Genomic DNA, 9,592 nt, shown 5'->3' with positions numbered 1-9,592 from the left:
GGAAAGCAGTCAATTGCTGGAACCTGGAGAAAAGCGCCTGGTCGCTTCTGTCTCCGTGGCCTCCGGCCGTGCTCGGAGCCCACCCAGCCTGCGACCAGCACAAGGTAACCCCGGGCTGAGAGCTTGCTCCTCGGCTTTGTCGCTGTAGCCGGCTTCCCCGCTCTAATACCTGCGAGCTCTGCGGCACTCAGACACCCCCAGTCCTTCCGTGACCCCGCGGGACCTGGGGTTATGCTGACCCTGCCTGGGTTTCCCCCCGGTTTAGCCTCTGGAGCGATGTCTCCCAGTGGAGCCGACTTTTAAAAGTCCCGATTTTGTGCTCCGTTGCTCCGCCGCTTGCCGGGAGCCGGCCCCTCCCCCCGGGGTCTATCTTCCTGTCGCTTTGGATTCACTTCTCAGCAGGTCCTACCTTTCAGAAAGTGATCAATTTTCTGTTTCTAGAATTGTTGCTCTTCTTCTCTTCGATTTCCCGTTGGATTTGTAGGTGTTCACAATGGTTAGATAAACTATCTAGCTGATCTCCTGCTACCCGATGCCGTCTCAGCCTGCTACTTCTCCGCCATCTTGACTCCTCCGCCAAGGGCACTTTTTTGTTCATTGTTTTTAACATTCATTGTTTAAATCATGGTGAGATATACATAACAAAAGTTCCCGTTTTTAATCATGTTAAAGTGCATGACTCAGTGCCATTCCTGACCCCCACAAAGCTATGCAACCATCACCATTATCTTTAGCCAAAATTTTTCTGTCATCTCCAACCAGAAACTCTACCCATTAAATAATAACATCCATCCCTCCCACCCCAGGCCCTTGTAACCTTTAATCTACTTTCTGTCCCTACAAATGTGCCTCTTGTCCATATTTCATAAAAGTGGAATCTTATAATATTTGTCCTTTTGTGTCTGGCTTATTTCACTTAGGTTAATGTTTCCAAGGTTCATCTGTTCCATGTATCAGAACTTCACTCCTTTTATGGCTGAATAATAAATGTAGATGTATCACATTGTGCTTATCCATTCATCTATAGATGGATAGTTGGGCTCTTTCCATGTTTTGGCTATTTGAATCATGTTTTTGTGAAAATTCATATACAAGTATCTGTTTCGGTCCTGTTTTAAATTCTTTTGGGTATATACCTATGAGTGTAATTGCTGGGTCATATGAATATATATATACTTAATACACATACTATATAATATGTATTATACACACATATTATATATAATATGATATATATATTATACACACACACACAGAAAACATTTTCAACAGTCTTATGGGATAAATATATTTTCCAGAAATAAGGAAAATGTGTACACAATTGGTTATTTCAATGTCATCTGTGAATATATCAAAGCATTTATGAATTTCTGGGAATTATTATTTTTAAATAATTTTAATATTTAAAAACAAACCATGACAGACCTTTCTTATCCTTTAGAGATAATTAAGTTAATAGAGGAATAATTGAAAGAACTACATCAAAGGCTTATGAAAAAATTTGGAAGACATTTTCATTATTAATTTGATAGCTTACTGCTTTTATAGAACACAGCTGCAACAGGGAAATGGATAGATATTGGTTATAATAATGATGGTAAAACTGTAGACAGTTTTCTTGGTACAATCAAATAATACTTTATAAAAGAATGAATTCCATATCTTATATGACTCAGTGCCCCAAGACTGAACATACATATCTCCAATAAAAATCATTTGTGATAAAAAATATGTGTGTGGGGGCACCTGGGTGGCTCAGTAGGTTAAGTGGCTGCCTTTGGCTCAAGGGGTCATGGGTCCTGGGATCGAGTCCCCTGTTGGGCTCCTTGCTCATATGGGGACCTGCTTCTCCCTCTGCCTGCTACTCCCCCTGCTTGTGCTTTCTCTCTCTCTCTCTCTGTCTGACAAATAAATAAATAATATCTTAAAGAAATACGTGTGTGTTCTTTGGTGATGGGCCAAGATATTTTATCATATAGGAGTATTTGCATCTTAATTTGATAAACTTGAAAACCAAAATCCCTTTAAGACCAAACAAATGAGAAACTAATGTTAGAATTTCAGGCACTATAATAGGTTAAAGCACCTTGTTTAATGTCCCTACGTTTTATCACATGGGTCATTGTCTGCTTCTTGTGCAAGAATAAAAGGACCCTGCCGTCAGCACAAATAGATGTATGAGCTTCACCTCCAGGAACCTTGGGCACTCTCCATGTCACCCCAAGTCTTCTCCAGCTCATGTCCCCTTCCTGGGGCTGACAGTCACGTGTCCCATGAAACTGGAAACTTCCTCATGGCCACCATAAAGCAGGCAGGCAGGCTCATCAGCAGTTCTGACTCCTCCAGTCACCTGAAGATTTCCATAAAACTTCACACCACATGGCTTGGATTATGGCATCCCAAGAGGCAGTTGTAAGGGCCAAATGATGCCACTTGGCAGCATGGGGGGGTTAAATTCCACTGATGCAAACTTCAACAGTGGGGAAAAGATGTGTGAAGCACAACCTATGTTTTCTCTCTTTTTCCTCTCTCTGAGGGACTGGTCTGATGCATGGATTCTCTTTTCTTTGGCCAGCCAGGATATCCCATGCCAGGTAGATAGATCTGTTGCTTACTGTGGTTCTGTACCACTTTGTGCCTGATGTCCTGCCTTTCCCTCCCCCTTACCACTCCAGATTTTCACTACCCCTAAATTAAGTATCATTGCTTTCATCTTGGCCTCAGGCTCTGTTTTCTAGGGAATCTGGGCTGAAACAGTCAGCATTGACATTCCCATTTCACAGATGAGGATAATATCAGTAAAACTCAGAGAAGTTGAATAACTTGGAAGTCACATAAATAGCAAGTGGCAGGCCGAGTCCAGCCCAAACGCTAGGCCTGTAATGTATTACATCTGCATCAAAGACAAATTAGTTATGTCTCACAAAGGCAGTACATTGACAAAGCCAGGCCTAGTCTGATAATGTCCTGAAACCTAGACATCATTCCGGAAAGCCCAGTAATATACAATGGTTGAACTTAAAAATGGAAAAGTCATTAATACATTCAGAAAGAACATAAAATCCACTAATATATCTCAGAAGGAAAAAGAAAATAGGCTGTTATTAGGCAGAACTCCAAAACCAAACACAAGGATCTGTACTGTTCTTCACCCAAGGGTTTTAATCTTATTACGATCTCTCACCGGCTCCCAGTTTCCCTGTGCCAAATATTCCATTACCAAAATTAAACTGGCCATGTTTAAGTATAGCATAAAAGCATTTTTCTATGAATGTGGATGAAATAAGAATCCAGATATATTACATTGTACTTGTTATAAATTGCATACTTCTCATTTATCACTTTTGCTATTTGTGTTTATATAATCATTTTTAATCGGTGATACATTCATACGGACCAAAAGGACATTCAGTTTAAAATCTCCATCTTACTCCATTCCCAGCTATCTAACTTCCCTAAGACACTGTATTGGGTCCTTCTGGGAGGAAGACGTTAAATTAACAGCTTGAAATCTGCTTAGTCCTTTAAAGAGGACATGGGAAAGGCAGGGGAGTGGGTCTAACTTCTATCATCTGGACCTGCATGTAAATAGACCTACTGATATTTTTAGGAGAAAGAGGTATTATCTCGAAAGGGTTCTTAGCAGATAGTCCCTGGCTAAGGATAGTCTATAGGAAGCAAAGTCCACTGAGGTGGGTCTCCAGGGAGAATGTCAAGTAGGCTATCCCTGGGTATAAAATAGGGATGTTTCATAACTAAATGCTCCCACTGTGGGAGGGGATTCTGTGAACATAGAGAGCATGGATGATGTCTGGATGATGCGGTATCAGCCTCCGTGACTTCACAGACCTCTTTCAGCTTTGTTTGAACATGTGGCCCATTGCCACTTTTTTTTTCCAAAGTTTTTATTTGTTTGTTTGATGGACAGAGAACACAAGTAGGCAGAGAGGCAGGCAGAGAGAGAGGAGGAAGCAGGCTCTCTGCTGAGTAGAGAACCTGACGTGGGACTCGATCCCAGGACCCTGAGACCATGACCTGAACCGAAGAGGCAGAGGTTTTAATCCACTGAGCCACTCAGGCGCCCTCTTTTTTTTTTTTTTTTTTTAAGGGTTTATTTATTTTTTATTTTAGAGAGAGAGAGCACATGTTGGTGAGGGGGCAGTGCAGAGGCTGAGAGAGAATCCCAAGCAGACTCCTCACTGGGTGCAGAGGCCAACTCAGGGCTGGATCCCATAACCTGAGCTGAAATCAAGTATTGGAAACTTAACTGACTAGGCAAACCCCCCTCTTCCCGCCAAGACCCCTGCCATTCTTTTTTTTTTTTTTTTAAGATTTTATTTATTTATTTGACAGACAGAGATCACAAGTAGGCAGAGAGGCAGACAGAGAGAGGAGGAAGCAGGCCCCCCGCTGAGCGGAGAGCCAGATGCGGGGCTTGATCCCAGGGTCCTGGGATCATGACCTGAGCTGAAGGCAGAGGCTTTAACCCACCAACCAGGTGCCCCAAGACCCCTGCCATTCTTAATAAAGCTTGATGCTGAGAAATACCTCCATGACTCATGGCCGTCTATGGGTTACCACGCCTTCTAAAGAACTTCTATGTATACTTATAATACATACTTCCATTTGAACATTTTTAAATTCTATATGATACATACTGTTCTGTAACTTGTTTTTCTGTTAATTTGAAAATCCAAAAAAAAAAAACAAAAAAAACCAAACCACCAAACAAAGCAACAAATGAAAAACAAAAAACAAAAACAATAACAAAAGGAGAAGAGATCACTTATAACAGCACCAAAATCTGTTGGTTGTGTGTGTGGTTTTTTTTTTTTTTTTTTACATTTTCTGCATCAAGCAAGTCTTGGGGAAGAGAACGGAGTAAACACAAGCTGTGTTGACAGGGGTGGGTGGAAACAGGTGTTTTCATACATCACTTAGGGGAGCATAAGCTGAGACAATCTCTGTGAAGGACCTTCGGGCCGTGGCTGTCAAAGTCACAAACACATATTTCCTTTAAGTCAGCATTTCGGCTTCTAGCCAAAGTACAGACGTACTTGCATATATTCAGTACATTATGGGTGCAAGATTACTCACGGCAACACGGTTTAAGAAAGTAAGTTTAGAAACAGTCTAAATGCCATCAACAGAAAACCGATTAAATTTGCATAATACTGAAGCTGTAAAAAAATGAGGAGGCTCTTTATACGCTGCTCCAGCATTATCTATAAACTATGTTAGTGACAGCCACAGACGGCAGCACTTCTTTATGGACTGCTAGGAAATTGTGTGTATATACACACACACACACACACACACACACGTACATAATATATCTATATCTATATATATCTACATATATCTACATAATATATCTATATATATATGTAGATATATATAGATATATATAGATATATAACTTAAGGGTTTTGTGTATGTGTGCGTGACCACACATTTATTTTTTCCAATATGATACCCTACTACATGTGCTATTTTTTTTTAAAGATTTTATTTATTTATTTGACAGAGACACAGTGAGAGAGGGAACAGAAGCAGGGACAGAGGGAGAGGGAGAAGCAGGCTTCCTGCTGAACAAGGAGCCCAACATGGGGCTCGATCCCAGGACCCCGGGACCATGATCCGACCCAAAGGCAGACACTTTACGCCTGAACCACCCAAGTGCCCCACACATGTGCTATTTTATAACCTATGTTATTTATTACATTTTCTAAAAGGGGCACCTGGGTGGCTCAGTAGGTTAAGCCTCTGCCTTTGGCTCAGGTCATGGTCTCAGGGTCCTGGGATCGAGCCCCGCACCGGGATCTCTGCTCAGCGGGGAGCCTGTTTCCTCCTCTCTCTCTGCCTCCCTCTCTGCCTACTTGTGATCTCTCTCTCTGTCAAATAAATAATAAATAAAATCTTTAAAAAATGCATATATATTTAAAAAAATGCTGCTGCTCTCCCTGCTTGTGCTCTCTCTCTCTCTCTGTCTGAGAGAGAATTACTATTAAATATTCTGTTAAATATTTCAGAAATTTCTAATTTCTGTTAAATAAACTTCAGGAATATGGCATTTTCAAGTGCTTTAATTCAAGTAACACACACCTATGGAAAAGCACACAAACCTTGAGTGTATGGTTCAATGAGTTATCCCCAAACGAACAAACCCACTTCTGAACACCAGTGGCAATCTCTACATACACTCTCCTGATTTGTTCATGAATTCATAGCCTTTTTGGAATGAAATCCCATTTTAACAAATGGACGTGTTATCTGTACATTATAAACTTGGTATTTCAGAGATCGCAAAATAGGTTCCATTAGAAATATAGGGCCAGTTATGACTTTAATTTCTGACAATAAATCAACTGGAACGCATTTTACAGTGGCTTTCTTGCTGAAACATCACTAGATCATTTACAAATCTGAGCGTGTGAAGGGTCTACGATGGGATAATACATCTGAAGCTGAGACTATTCATATAAACTCACATGGCTACAAGTGATAAAGGTTTTTGAGGAATTAAGGGCCATGATTTCTGAATATCTTCTCAATGGTTATACCAAGCTACCATCTACTAACTTTATCATTAAATACGCTTTCAACAAGGACATATGTAAATCACCATAAAGATGGCAATGCGAAAGAAACGATTAAGGAAGGTATTTAGATACTAAATGGGACTTAAAAAACCAGTGGTGAAAATTATATGTCTTGAAAATTTAGTATTCTATAAGTATGTAAGTGTATTATTGGAAGAAAAAATCGAACATAGGGAAATTTTTTCCTAGAAGTTCTTCTCAAATTTAAGTAGTTATATTCACAAATACAAGTGATAATTACCAGATAGGTCCATGTAAGTGCTCTTGTTAGCATACTGTCTTTCTTTATGACTGGTGTGGTCTGTCAGTGTGCAGGAAAAAGCCCAAGGAGCCCATGCTTGTCAGCAAGGTTCCGATCTTCTCCCTGCCTGCTGAGGCGAAGCTGGGCTTGTGTCTTCCAGTCTTGTTTTCTCTCCCATCCTTGAGTGTAACTTTACCGACCCTTGTGAAGGAAGACAGGAGTAAGGGCTGAATCTAAGAAAGGAAGATACGCCTTTCAGGTACGTGTGTGTACCAGAGAAAGACTTGGGAGCAACTTTTGATGTATGAAGAATTGGGTGGGAGGAGATAGCCAATTTTATTTTTATTTTTACTTTTCTAAGAAGAAGTACTATGTGTCTTAAGTTTCCCTTTCTTAAGACTTGAGAAATGCTAACAGGGTTATTTTGACATTGCTTTTGGGTATGGCGCTGTACTCTTGCTTCACACATGAACCATGTGGTTTATACCTTTGCATAAATCATGAATGCAAACGCTGAACTTTATTATAAATGTAGCATTAACTAACAAATCTTTTGCAACCTAATATTTAAATTCAGTGTATATTTGTCATATCATCCAAGATATAGTGCATAAGAAATATTATACAGTATGAATTCTTTCTCTTGGGTCTTGACTGAAAGTTTGTTTGTTTAAAGATTTCATTTATTTGAGAGAGAGAGAGAGAGAGCATGAGCAGGGGTTTGTGAGGGGCAGAAGGTAGGGGGAGAAAGAGTGTCCCCACTGAGCAGGGAGCCCAATGTGAGGCTTGATCCCATGGGATCATGACCTGAGCTGAAGGCAGACTTAACCGACTGTGCCACCCAGGCACCCCTGAAAGTTTTAAATCAACAAAATATACTCTATTTCACAAATTAAGATTGAAGTGAGAACTGGTGATGTTCCATTTCTTCACCTGGGTGCATTTACATGTGTGTAAATGTTTGCATATAGTCAAAGGTTTCTGCGACATTTTGGGTCTTGACTGTGGGAGGCTGTCCTATGCTTGTAGAATTTTAGCAGCAGCCCTGGTCTTTGCCTGCTAGGTACCAGTAACATCCTCGCCCCCTCAAATAGTGACAACCGAAGCGTCTCCAGACATTGCCTGATGTCCTCTAGGGGACAGAGTCACCTCCATTCTCCATCGACAACCACCATTCTAGTAATTTTCTAGCAAAAATCTCCCCTAACAGAAGAATGCTTGTTTATTCCTTCCTAATAGCCCACACAATTTTTACTTGAGCCAGCCCCCTTTCAACCCAAGTGAAAAGTGGTGGGGTGTTTGTTGCACCTTCTCCTAGGAGGAGTATTTTCTGTCACTCTTCTGAATCCTGGGTTTGAGGCTGCTTTCATTTCTTTGTTTCTTATCCTGTAGTTCATAGACTAAGACTTTTTATTTTTTAAAATTCCAGTATAGTTAACACACAGTGTTATGTTAGTTTCAGGCCTACGATATAGTGATTCAACAATTCCATACACTACCCTGTGCTCATCGTGACAGGTACACTCCTTAATCCCCATCACCTGTTTAACCACCACCCTCCCCCCGCCCCCTGTGTCACCTTAGGTAACCATCAGTTTGTTCTCTATACTCCAGAGTCTGATTCTTGGTTCTTCCCTCTGTTTTTCCCTTTGCTTATTTGTTTCTTAAATTCCACAAATGAGTGAAATCATATGGTATTTGTCTTTCTTTGACTGACTTATTTCACCTAGCATCATACTCTAGCTCCAACCATGTTGTTGCGAATGGTGAGATTTCATTCTTTTTCTTAATGGCTGAATAATATTCTGGTGTATATATACCACATCTTTATCCATTCATCAGTGGATGGACTCATGGGTTGCTTCCATAGTTTGGCTATGGTAAATAATGCTGTTATAAATATAGGGATGCATGGATCCTTTTGAATTCGTGTTTTGTATTTTTTTTTTTTTTTAGTAATTACCCAGTCGTGCAACTACTGGATCATCGGTTAGTTCCATTTTTAATTTTTTGAGGAACTTCATATAGTTTTCCACATGGGTTGTACCAATTTGCATTCTGGAGAGGAATTCTTTTTTTTTAATTTTTAAAATTTTTTATAAACATATAATGTATTACTAGCCCTAGGGGTACAGGTCTGTGAATCACCAGGTTTACACACTTCACAGCACTCAACATATCACATACCCTCCCCAATGTCCATAACCCCACCACCCCCTCCCTACCCTCCTATCCCCATCACCCTCAGTTTGTTTTGTGACAGTAAGAGTCTCTTATGGTTTGTCTCCCTCCCGATCCCATCTTGTTTCATTTATTCTTTTCCTACCCCCCCACACCCCCCACGTTGCATCTCCACTTTGGAGAGGACTTCTTAATCACCTTCAATGGCATGATGAAATTCTCTCTTTGTGCGGCACAGAATGAGATCAATGGAGGAAGTCTTATACTTTCAAATTAAACATCTAAAAATAAAACTAGTTCACTATTTCTGGCCCATTAGTATGGGAAAAACAAGCATTCTTAAGTGTTACTTAGATTTATTTCCATTTTTATTGGCTAAAAAAAAAAGGTAGAAGCTGAAAACTTGACAACAGTGCATGTTTTGTATTACAGATGTTTTCATTACATGTTGTCTTTTATATAAGTGCATTTTGAGAAAAAAATTAACTTTGTAATTCACTAGGGTTTAGGCAGTGTCATAAATCTGTCATGGAACATAGGAAAAACGTCATTTACTTACGTTGGAAAA

This window comes from Martes martes (assembly GCF_963455335.1).
Source record: "Martes martes genome assembly, chromosome: 9".
NCBI lineage: Eukaryota > Metazoa > Chordata > Mammalia > Carnivora > Mustelidae > Martes > Martes martes.
Note: the sequence above shows the minus strand (reverse complement) of the source record.